The following is a 9,070-nucleotide window of genomic DNA, read 5'->3' as shown; positions in this document are numbered from 1 at the left end:
ATTGGAGCAATTCAGAGTGTAAAACAAAACGACACTGAAAGTTCTAGGAGAGACAGTGATGTTTAATTGGAACTGACCAGTGTTGGAGCAAGTTCTGGAATCTGCGACGAAAAGAAATTGGTGGGAGGATCAGAGAGAATGTAGCCGTGCCGGCAGGAAACCATCCATGACCGTAACCTGATGTTAACCTCTTTGTATTATAGGTAGCACAAGAGTGCTGGAGGAAAACAGTAGGGCAGTCAAAAACACAAGGAAGAAAGAAGGTTTCAAACCTTCAAAACTGAGATTGACATTGCTGTTCGGTAAGGTAAGGTAAGGTAAGGTAAGGAAATCATGGATTAGGGAGCTAAAGCAGGTAAATTGAGCAGTGGTACAGATCAGCCATGATCCAACTGAATGGCGGAGCAGGCTCGAGGGGCTGAATGGCCTACCCTGTTCCTATATTTGTAAGGTGATGCATGACTGGGCAGAATATCATAGTCTTAGTTGCTTAAATCTGAGAATTAAAAGTAAGCACTGAGATTGAGCATTACAATGTGTGTGTTTTTTCCTCAATGCTTAATAACAAAACAAACAAAAAAATTGCTTCAAATTATTAATGAAATTGTTGTTGAATGTAAAATAGATACTGAAAATGCTGCAAATCTCTGCAAGCCAGGCAGCATCTTTGGAGAGAAACAAAGTTAACGCTTCAGGTCGATGTGTTAAACGTAGCTGCTTATGTCTTCATTACTGTTAGATTTTGTTGAAGTTCCGTACAAAATTCCTTCATTCTCTGCTTTGCTACTGAGACCTAAGCCACTAGTAATATCTTACAAGGAAAAATATCAAAGCAAAATACACACTCAAACTAGAGATAGAAGAAGATCAAAATGTTCACTTTCCTCTAAGAAGCCAAAATGGATCAGAATACCTCTTTGGAAAGGTTACTTTTAATCATGCAATATGATTTCTACCAGCGGATGGTGATATTGGACTGTGAACAGTTGTGGAATTATCCCTAATATTACAACTTTGCCATCTGCTGGTCGAAAAAACAATTCTAAGGAATGTGTTCCTTCCATAACTAAACAGCAGCCAAAATTTCTGTCTTTTTAAAAAAATGCCTGTGCTTTAGGAATGCCTGTTAAAAGCACCTTAAGATAAGGTGAGGTGCTATACTTGAGTGGTTCAGGGGAGTTAGGGGAAATATGTCAGCACAGATGAATGCTGGTTGCAAAGTCTACGGATGTGCCAGTTAAGTGTGGGGAGATTTATCCAGTTATTGCCCCAGGTTTTTTGTACCAACCCTGACTTTGAGCTGGCTAAAAACAAAGGAAGTAGTTCCTTGATGAGTTAAGGACTTGGGTTATGTGTGCTTACGTACTATCAGCCTTACTACCAACGGATCCATCACAGACCCAATTCATGTCCGGACCGGGGTCAAGCAGGGCTGCGACATCGCCCCAACCCTCTTCTCAATCTTCTTCGCTGCCAGGCTCCACCTCACAGTTGATAAGCTCCCCGCTGGAGTGGAACTAAACTACAGAACCAGTGGGAAGCTGTTCAACCTTCGCCGTCTCCAGGCCAAGTCCAAGACCACTCCAACCTCTGTCGTCGAGCTACAGTACGCGGATGATGCCTGCGTCTGTGCACACACAGAAGCTGAACTTCAGGACATAGTCGACGTATTTCCGAGGCATATGAAAGCATGGGCCTTATGCTAAACATTAGTAAGACAAAGGTCCTACACCAACCTGTCCTCGCCGCACAGCACTGCCCCCCAAACATCAAGATGCGCGCTGTGGCCCTGGACAACGTGGACCACTTCCCCTATCTCGGGAGCCTCCTATCAACAAGAGCAGCATTGATGATGAGATCCAACACCGCCTCCAGTGCAGCCTTCGGCTATCTGAGGAAAAGAGTGTTTGAAGATCAGTCCCTCAAAACTGCCACCAAGCTCATGGTCGACAGGGCCGTAGTAATACCGCCCTCCTATATGGCTCAGAGACGGGGACCATCTACAGTAGACACCTCAAGTCGCTGGAGAAATACCACCAGCGATGTGTCCACAAGATCCTGCAAATCCCCTGGGAGGACAGACGCACAAACATTAGCGTCCTCGTCCAGGCCTACATCCCCAGCATTGAAGCACTGACCACACTTGATCAGCTCCGCTGAGCAGGCCACATAGTTCGCATGCCAGACACAAGACTCCCAAAGCAAGCGCTCTACTCGGAACTCGCCCACGGCAAACGAGCCAAAGGTGGGCAGAGGAAACGTTACAAGGACACTCTCAAAGCCTCCCTGATAAAGTGCAACATCCCCACTGACATTTGGGAGTCCTTGGCCATAGACCGCCGTAAGTGGCGGAAGTGCATTCGCGAGGTCGCTGAGCTCCTCGAGTATCGTCGCCAAGAGCATGCAGAAATCAAACGCAGGCAGCGGAAGGAGTGTACGGCAAACCAGTCCCACCCACCCGTTCCCTCAACGACTATCTGTCCCACCTGTGACAGAAACTGTGGTTTTCGTATTGGACTGTTCAGCCACCTAAGAACTCATGCTAAGAGTGGAAGCAAGTCTTCCTCGATCCCGAGGGACTGCCTATGATGATGATGATTTTGATTTATGTGACTTTCTAAGTGAATCCTAGTATTTATTGGTAACACCTCAGAGTCTCGCTATTTGTAGTCGATTGGTGTCAAGATTTCATTGCAGTGAAGTGCCTCGGGACATTTTTCTACATTAAATTGCTCTATACGTGTAAGTTGCTGTTGTTGTAGTTGTTTGAAAATAGGTACAAAAAGTTAATTGGAATTTTAGCATCCTTCAGGGTTTTTTTCTGTTGAATAGTGAGACAGTTAACACTAAAATGTTTTTGGTGGTGTTTGAGTGTGATTGAGTTGAACTAATAAACATGTTTGAAATGGCCCAGTTGTTGAAGCACTGCAGTTAAACTGAGCACTGTAAGTGTATGTCACATCTCATGAGCAGGATGCGATGGACTTGACGGAATTCAGCTTTTCTCTTTCAGGTGCTGACTGACCTGCTGTGAATTTCCACAATTGTCTGCTGTTGTTTTAGATATCCAGCTGTTTCTTTTCATTTGTCACCATTACAACAATGACTACACTGTAAAAGTACTTAATTGGTTGTAAAGCACTTTGAGACGTTCGGTGGTCGTGAAAGGCGCTATATAAATCCAAGTCTTTCTTTCTTTCTTTATGAGTCATTATCCATCCCTAATTGCTCGGAGTGGCTGAAGATGGTCCATCTTCTTGAACCATTTCGGTCTTGAGTGATTATTCCAATTCAGAGAGCATTACGACTGGAGTCACACAATGATGGCATGTTTCCCTTTCCTGAAGGACTTTAGTCACCCAATTTTGTTTTTATAACAATGCTTAGCCGTAGCCTTCACAGTCAATTTTCCCCCAGTCACTAAAAAACAGATTTATTGAATTCAATTTCACAACTAGCCATGGTAGGATTTGAACTGAGGACCTCTGGGCTTCTCATCCATTCCCATGATCTCCACACTACTGTACCCCTAGAATCCATCTTTAAATGTTTGGACAATTCAGCTTCCACACATTCCTCAAAGCCCAACTCCCCCAGTGATATTATCAGACCTCCGTTTGACATTGTTTATCACAGTTGACATTGTAACTGTCCCATTATTAAAAGGCACCACCGAGGGTGGGATAACCTTTTAATTTCTTTACCATCACTCTTTTCCGATTTGCTAACCAGGGTGTGACCTGGAGAGATGCTCCTGCTGAGTTTCTGTGCGCCACAGTATGCGAGGATTTATCGGTTTTTAATGGTTTGACTTTTTTATTGGGTCAATTTATTGGCTGCTTCAATTTTATTGCCACTCTTAAAAGACAACTAAGCTCAAAATTGTTCAGTAAAAGGAAAATAAAATCCTGCAATGCCACTGAAATGGCAGGTGAAATTATAAACAATCGCACAGTGGAGGGAGTTCACCTTGGTTAAAGTGGTTGTGCTGAATTCGCCCACAATCCCATTGCACAGTACACAACATTATCTCCTCAGTACATAGAAAATCAACGTGAAATATTTTTATTGTAAGATTATCCTTCATCATTCAATTTATGTTAAAGCCTCCAGAATGTTTTCTATTCTTCCTGAGCTCCTGACATCTCAAAGTCGAACAGGCTCTCCAATTTGACATTACTTTTTTACGCCCATGGTTGCTAACCATCTGCTTTTGCAGAGTACACTTTGTGCTATTCCCGTGACAACACAAATTCTTGCTGTTGCTGGGACATTTTAAGTTGCCCCACAAAGTATCATGCGGTCAGCTTTTCTGCACATGCGCTGAAGCATCGCACACATGCACAACAGGAACCCAGGGTGCTTTGTGAGGTGATTTAAGGAAACCAGAGTGTGGCCAATTACAGGCAGGTGAAATGGAATTGTACACAAGAAGCACAAGATGATGAGAAGGGGAAAAAAAAGCACAGGAGACTAGAACCAGGAAAAGTGTCAGTGGGAGCAAAGACTCGAAGCTTCAAGGGTTCATTAGCACCCTTCATTAACTTCCAGCACCTAATACCCTCTAACACATGCTCAAGTCACAAACATTAGCTTTACAAAGGAAGTATATTTTCCGTAACTGAATTCCAGCGTTAAAATAGTTGACTGGTGTATTTTATAGTCTCTTGAACACTCTTAGTTCAACTTAACTCTATTTATTTAGACAATCTCAGTCAACCATGTGGAGTTTTAACATGGCATTCCTTCACAGATCCTCTCTCTTAATACAGCTCCCTGTGCCTCCTAGCTAGAGGGCACTATATATTATATCAATACTATTGTGTTCCGAACACAGATGAGGCTGCACACAGGGAGGTTAAAGTAACAGTGACCTCAGTCTTAAATAAGACACTCCAGAGTGAGGAACAGGCCTTATATACAGTGCTCCCAAGGGATGCTGGGATCCCTTGGGACTTCAGGGGATGAGCTTCCTGGTGTCGGAACATGGGAGTGCATGCTTTACAGATATACAACATCACTCCCCCTCCCAAAGTCAAAGTGAAAACTATTTACAAGGTGAGGCGGTTGGGAGCTTTTCTTTCCCTGGTGGACCACCTCCGTACAAATGTCTGTTCTAGTGTGTTGGCTGTGCCCTCACTGGGCTGATGTGTTGTTGGCCCTGCATGGCTGCTAGGTGAGCCTGGCCTTGCTGGGCTGTTGGGCATGATGGGTTTGATTTCCTGGTCCGGCATGGTGTCGTTGATCCTTTGGGTGTGTGTTGTGGGCTCAAAAAAGGTGGTGCCTGCTGTGGGTTGTTCAGGGCAGTCTGTGAACCGCAGTCTCGTTTGGTCCAGGTGCTTTCTGCAAATTTGTCCATTGTCTAGTTTGACAACAAACAACCTATTCCCTTCTTTAGCTATCATCGTGCCCGCGATCCACTTGGGACCATGTCCATAGTTTAGCACATACACAGGGTCATTCAGATCAATTTCCCGTGACACAGTGGAGCGACCACCATTTACATTTTGTTGCTGTCTCCTGCTCTCTACCTGATCATGCAGGTTGGGATGAACCAGCAAGAATCTGGTTTTAAGTGTCCTTTTCATGAGAAGCTCAGCCGGGGGCACCCCTGTGAGCGAGTGGGGTCTCGTGCGGTAGCTGAGCAGTACTCGGGACAGGCGGGTTTGGAGTGAGCCTTCTGTGACTGGTTTGAGGCTCTGTTTGATGGTTTGTACTGCCCGCTCTGCCTGCCCATTGGAGGCTGGTTTAAATGGGGCCGAGGTGACATGTTTGATCCAATTGCGGGTCATGAATTCTTTAAATTCGGCACTGGTGAAACATGGCCCGTTGTCACTGACCAGTAAGTCAAACAGGCCGTGGGTGGCAAATATGGCCCTCAGGCTTTCAATAATGGCGGTGGCGGTGCTTCCCAACATTATTTCACATTCAATCCATTTTGAAAAAGCATCCACCATCACCAGGAAAATTTTTCCGAGAAACGGGCCCACATAGTCAACATGGATCCTCGACCATGGTCTGGAGGGCCAGGACCATAAACTTAGTGGTGCCTCTCTGGGCGCGTTGCTCAACTGAGCACATACGCTGCATTGCCGTATACAGGACTCTAAGTCAGAGTCAATACCGGGCCACCACACGTGGGATCTGGCTATCGCTTTCATCATTACTATACCCGGGTGTGTGCTGTGGAGATCCGAGATGAACGTTTCCCTGTCCTTTTTTGGTAGCACTACACGGTTACCCCACAACAGGCAGTCTGCCTGAATGGACAGCTCATCCTTTCGCCGCTGGAACAGCTTGATTGGCTCTTGCATTTCAACGGAGATGCTGGCCCAGCTCCCATGCAGTACACAGTTTTTTACTCGGGACAGCAGAGGATCTTGGCTGGTCCAAGTCCTAATCTGGCGGGCCGTGACAGGTGATTTATCATTTTCAAACGCTTCCATGACCATCAACAAGTCTGCGGGCTGTGCCACCATCCACAAGTTTGCAGGCTGCGCCATTTCCACTCTCATGGTGGCAATGGTAGCCAACTGAGAGCATCCGCACAGTTCTCGGTGCCTGACCTGTGGCGGATGGTATAGTTATATGCTGATAGCGCGAGTGCCCACCTTTGTATGCGGGCTGAGGCATTAGTATTTATCTCCTTGTTTTCAGCGAACAGGAATGTGAGGGGCTTGTAATCAGTTTCCAGCTCAAATTTGAGGCAAAACAGGAACTGATGCATTTTCTTTACCCTGAACACTTATGCGAATGCCTCTTTCTTAATCGTGCTGTAGGATCTCTCGGCCTTAGACAAGTTCCTGGAAGCATAGGCGACAGGTTGCAACTTCCCTGCAACGTTGGCTTCTTGTAATACACACCCGACTCCGTACGACGATGCATCACATGCTAGCACAAGTCTTTTACATGGGTTATACAATACAAGCAGCTTGTTGGAGCATAAAATGTGTCTGGCTTTCTCAAAAGCAGTTACTTGTTTTTTTCCCCCATAGCCAATTCTCACCTTTGCGCAATAACACATGTAGGGGGCTCTAAAAGGGTGCTTAACCCTGGTAGGAAGTTACCAAAATAGTTGAGGAGTTCCAGGAATGCAGCTCCGTGATGTTCTGTGGCCTGGGCACGTTCCTGATAGCCTGTGCCTTGGCGTCTGTGGGCCGAATGCCGTCCGCCGCGATCTTTCTCCCCAAAAACTCCACTTCTGTTGCCATGAAGACGCATTTCGACGTCTTCAGCCGCAGCCCTATGCAATCCAGTCGCTGGAGGACCTCCTCCAGGTTTTGTAGGTGTCCCGACCCATGACCAATATGTCGTCCTGAAAGACCATCATGTATGGTACCGACTTGAGTAGGCTCTCCATGTTTCTCTGGAAGATCGTTGCAGCCGACCGAATTTCAAACGGGCATCTGTTGTAGATGAACAGTCCCTTGTGCGTGTTGATGCAGGTGAGGCCCTTTGAAGACTCCTCCAGCTCCTGTATCATGTAGGTCCAAGTCAGGTCGAGCTTGGTGAACGACTTGCCTCCTGCCAGCATCGCAAATAGGTCGTCTGCCTTAGGTAGCGGGTATTGGTCCTGTAGCGAGAAACAATTAATAGTTACTTTATAATCGCCGCAAATCCTGACCGCGCCATCACTTTTGAGTAATGGAACAATCGGGCTGGCCCACTCGCTGAATGCGGCTGGGGAGATGATGCCCTCGCGTTGCAGCCTGTCCAGCTCGATTTCTACTCTCTCCCTCATCATGTGAGGCACCGCTCGCGCCTTGTGGTGAATGGGTCGTGCCTCTGGATCCGCACCTTCACCCCGGAAAAGTTTCCAATGCCTGGCTCAAAAAGGGAAGGAAATTTGTTAAGAACCTGGGTACATGAAGCCTCATCAACATGTGATAGCGCTCGGATGTCATCCCAGTTCCAGCGGATTTTGCCCAGCCATCTCCTTCCAAGCAGTGTGGGACCATCGCCCAGGACAATCCAGAGTGGCAGTTCGTGCATCGTGCCCTCGTAGGTGACCTTGACCATGGCGCTGCCCAGGACAGTGATAAGCTCTTTGGTGTACATTCTCAGTTTTGTGTGGATGGGGCTCAGGGCTGGTCTGAATGCCTTGTTTTTTGTTTTTTTTTAATTTTTCGTAGCCAATCTTTCCAATTCTTTGTCAGATCACAAACGCCAGAGGTCACCTTGCACACATCAAGGATCACCCTGCGCTAATGCTCTTAGCCAAAAGGCCTAGAGCCCAAGCACCGTTCCTGGAAGTACTGCAATACCAGGTTCGTGCCATGGAGGTGGATGGGTCAGCAACCCCACACACCTCCGTGGAGGTGGATGGGTCAAGCCACCCCACCCACCTCCTATTTCCAAAAAGCATAGGAGAACCACCTTCCTGATCCAGGGAGAACCACGTTGGGGTCATGGTTACTCCCCTGTCAGGTCAGTTACACATGATCTTAGCCAAAAGGTCTGAATGCCTTGTTTTTTTTTTTGAAATTCGTAGCCAATTGTTCCAATTCTTTGTCAAATCACAAATGCCAGAGGTCACCTTGCACACATCAAGGATCACTCTGCGCCAATGCTCTTAGCCAAAAGGCCTAGAGCCACTGCACCGTTCCTGGAAGTACTGCAATACCAGGTTCGTGCCATGGAGGTGGATGGGTCAGGCCCCCCACACACCTCCGTGGAGGTGGATAGGTCAAGCCACCCCACCCACCTCCTATTTCCAAAAAAGCAAGCATATACCTTCCTGATCCAGGGAGAACCACCTTGGGGTTATGGTGGTTACTCCCCTGTCAGGTCAGTTACGCATGATCTTAGCCAAAAGGCCGAGAAGCGATCTGAATGCCTTTTTTTTTTTGAAATTCGTAGCCAATTGTTCCAATTCTTTGTCAAATCACAAACGCCAGAGGTCACCTTGCACACGCCAAGGATCACTCTGCGCCAATGCTCTTAGCCAAAAGGCCTAGAGCCACTGCACAGTTCCTGGAAGTACTTTTTTTTTTTTATAAATTCGTAGCCAATCGTTTCCAATTCTTTGTCAAGTCACAAACGCCAGAGGTCACCCTGCACCAGTCAAGGA

The 9,070-nt window shown here is 46.7% G+C and overlaps 1 pseudogene; it reads right to left on the bottom strand.

Annotated features, from left to right (window-relative positions):
• Positions 1 to 8,589: 8,589 nt before the first annotated feature.
• Positions 8,590 to 8,828, bottom strand: LOC139276537 (U2 spliceosomal RNA; annotated as a pseudogene).
• Between the last annotated feature and the right edge of the window lie 242 nt (positions 8,829 to 9,070).

The sequence above is a fragment of the Pristiophorus japonicus genome, chromosome 11 (assembly GCF_044704955.1).
Source record: "Pristiophorus japonicus isolate sPriJap1 chromosome 11, sPriJap1.hap1, whole genome shotgun sequence".
In the NCBI taxonomy this organism is placed as follows: domain Eukaryota; kingdom Metazoa; phylum Chordata; class Chondrichthyes; family Pristiophoridae; genus Pristiophorus; species Pristiophorus japonicus.
The sequence above is the reverse complement of the archived record's forward strand: the minus strand, read 5'-3'. Positions and strand labels throughout refer to the sequence as shown.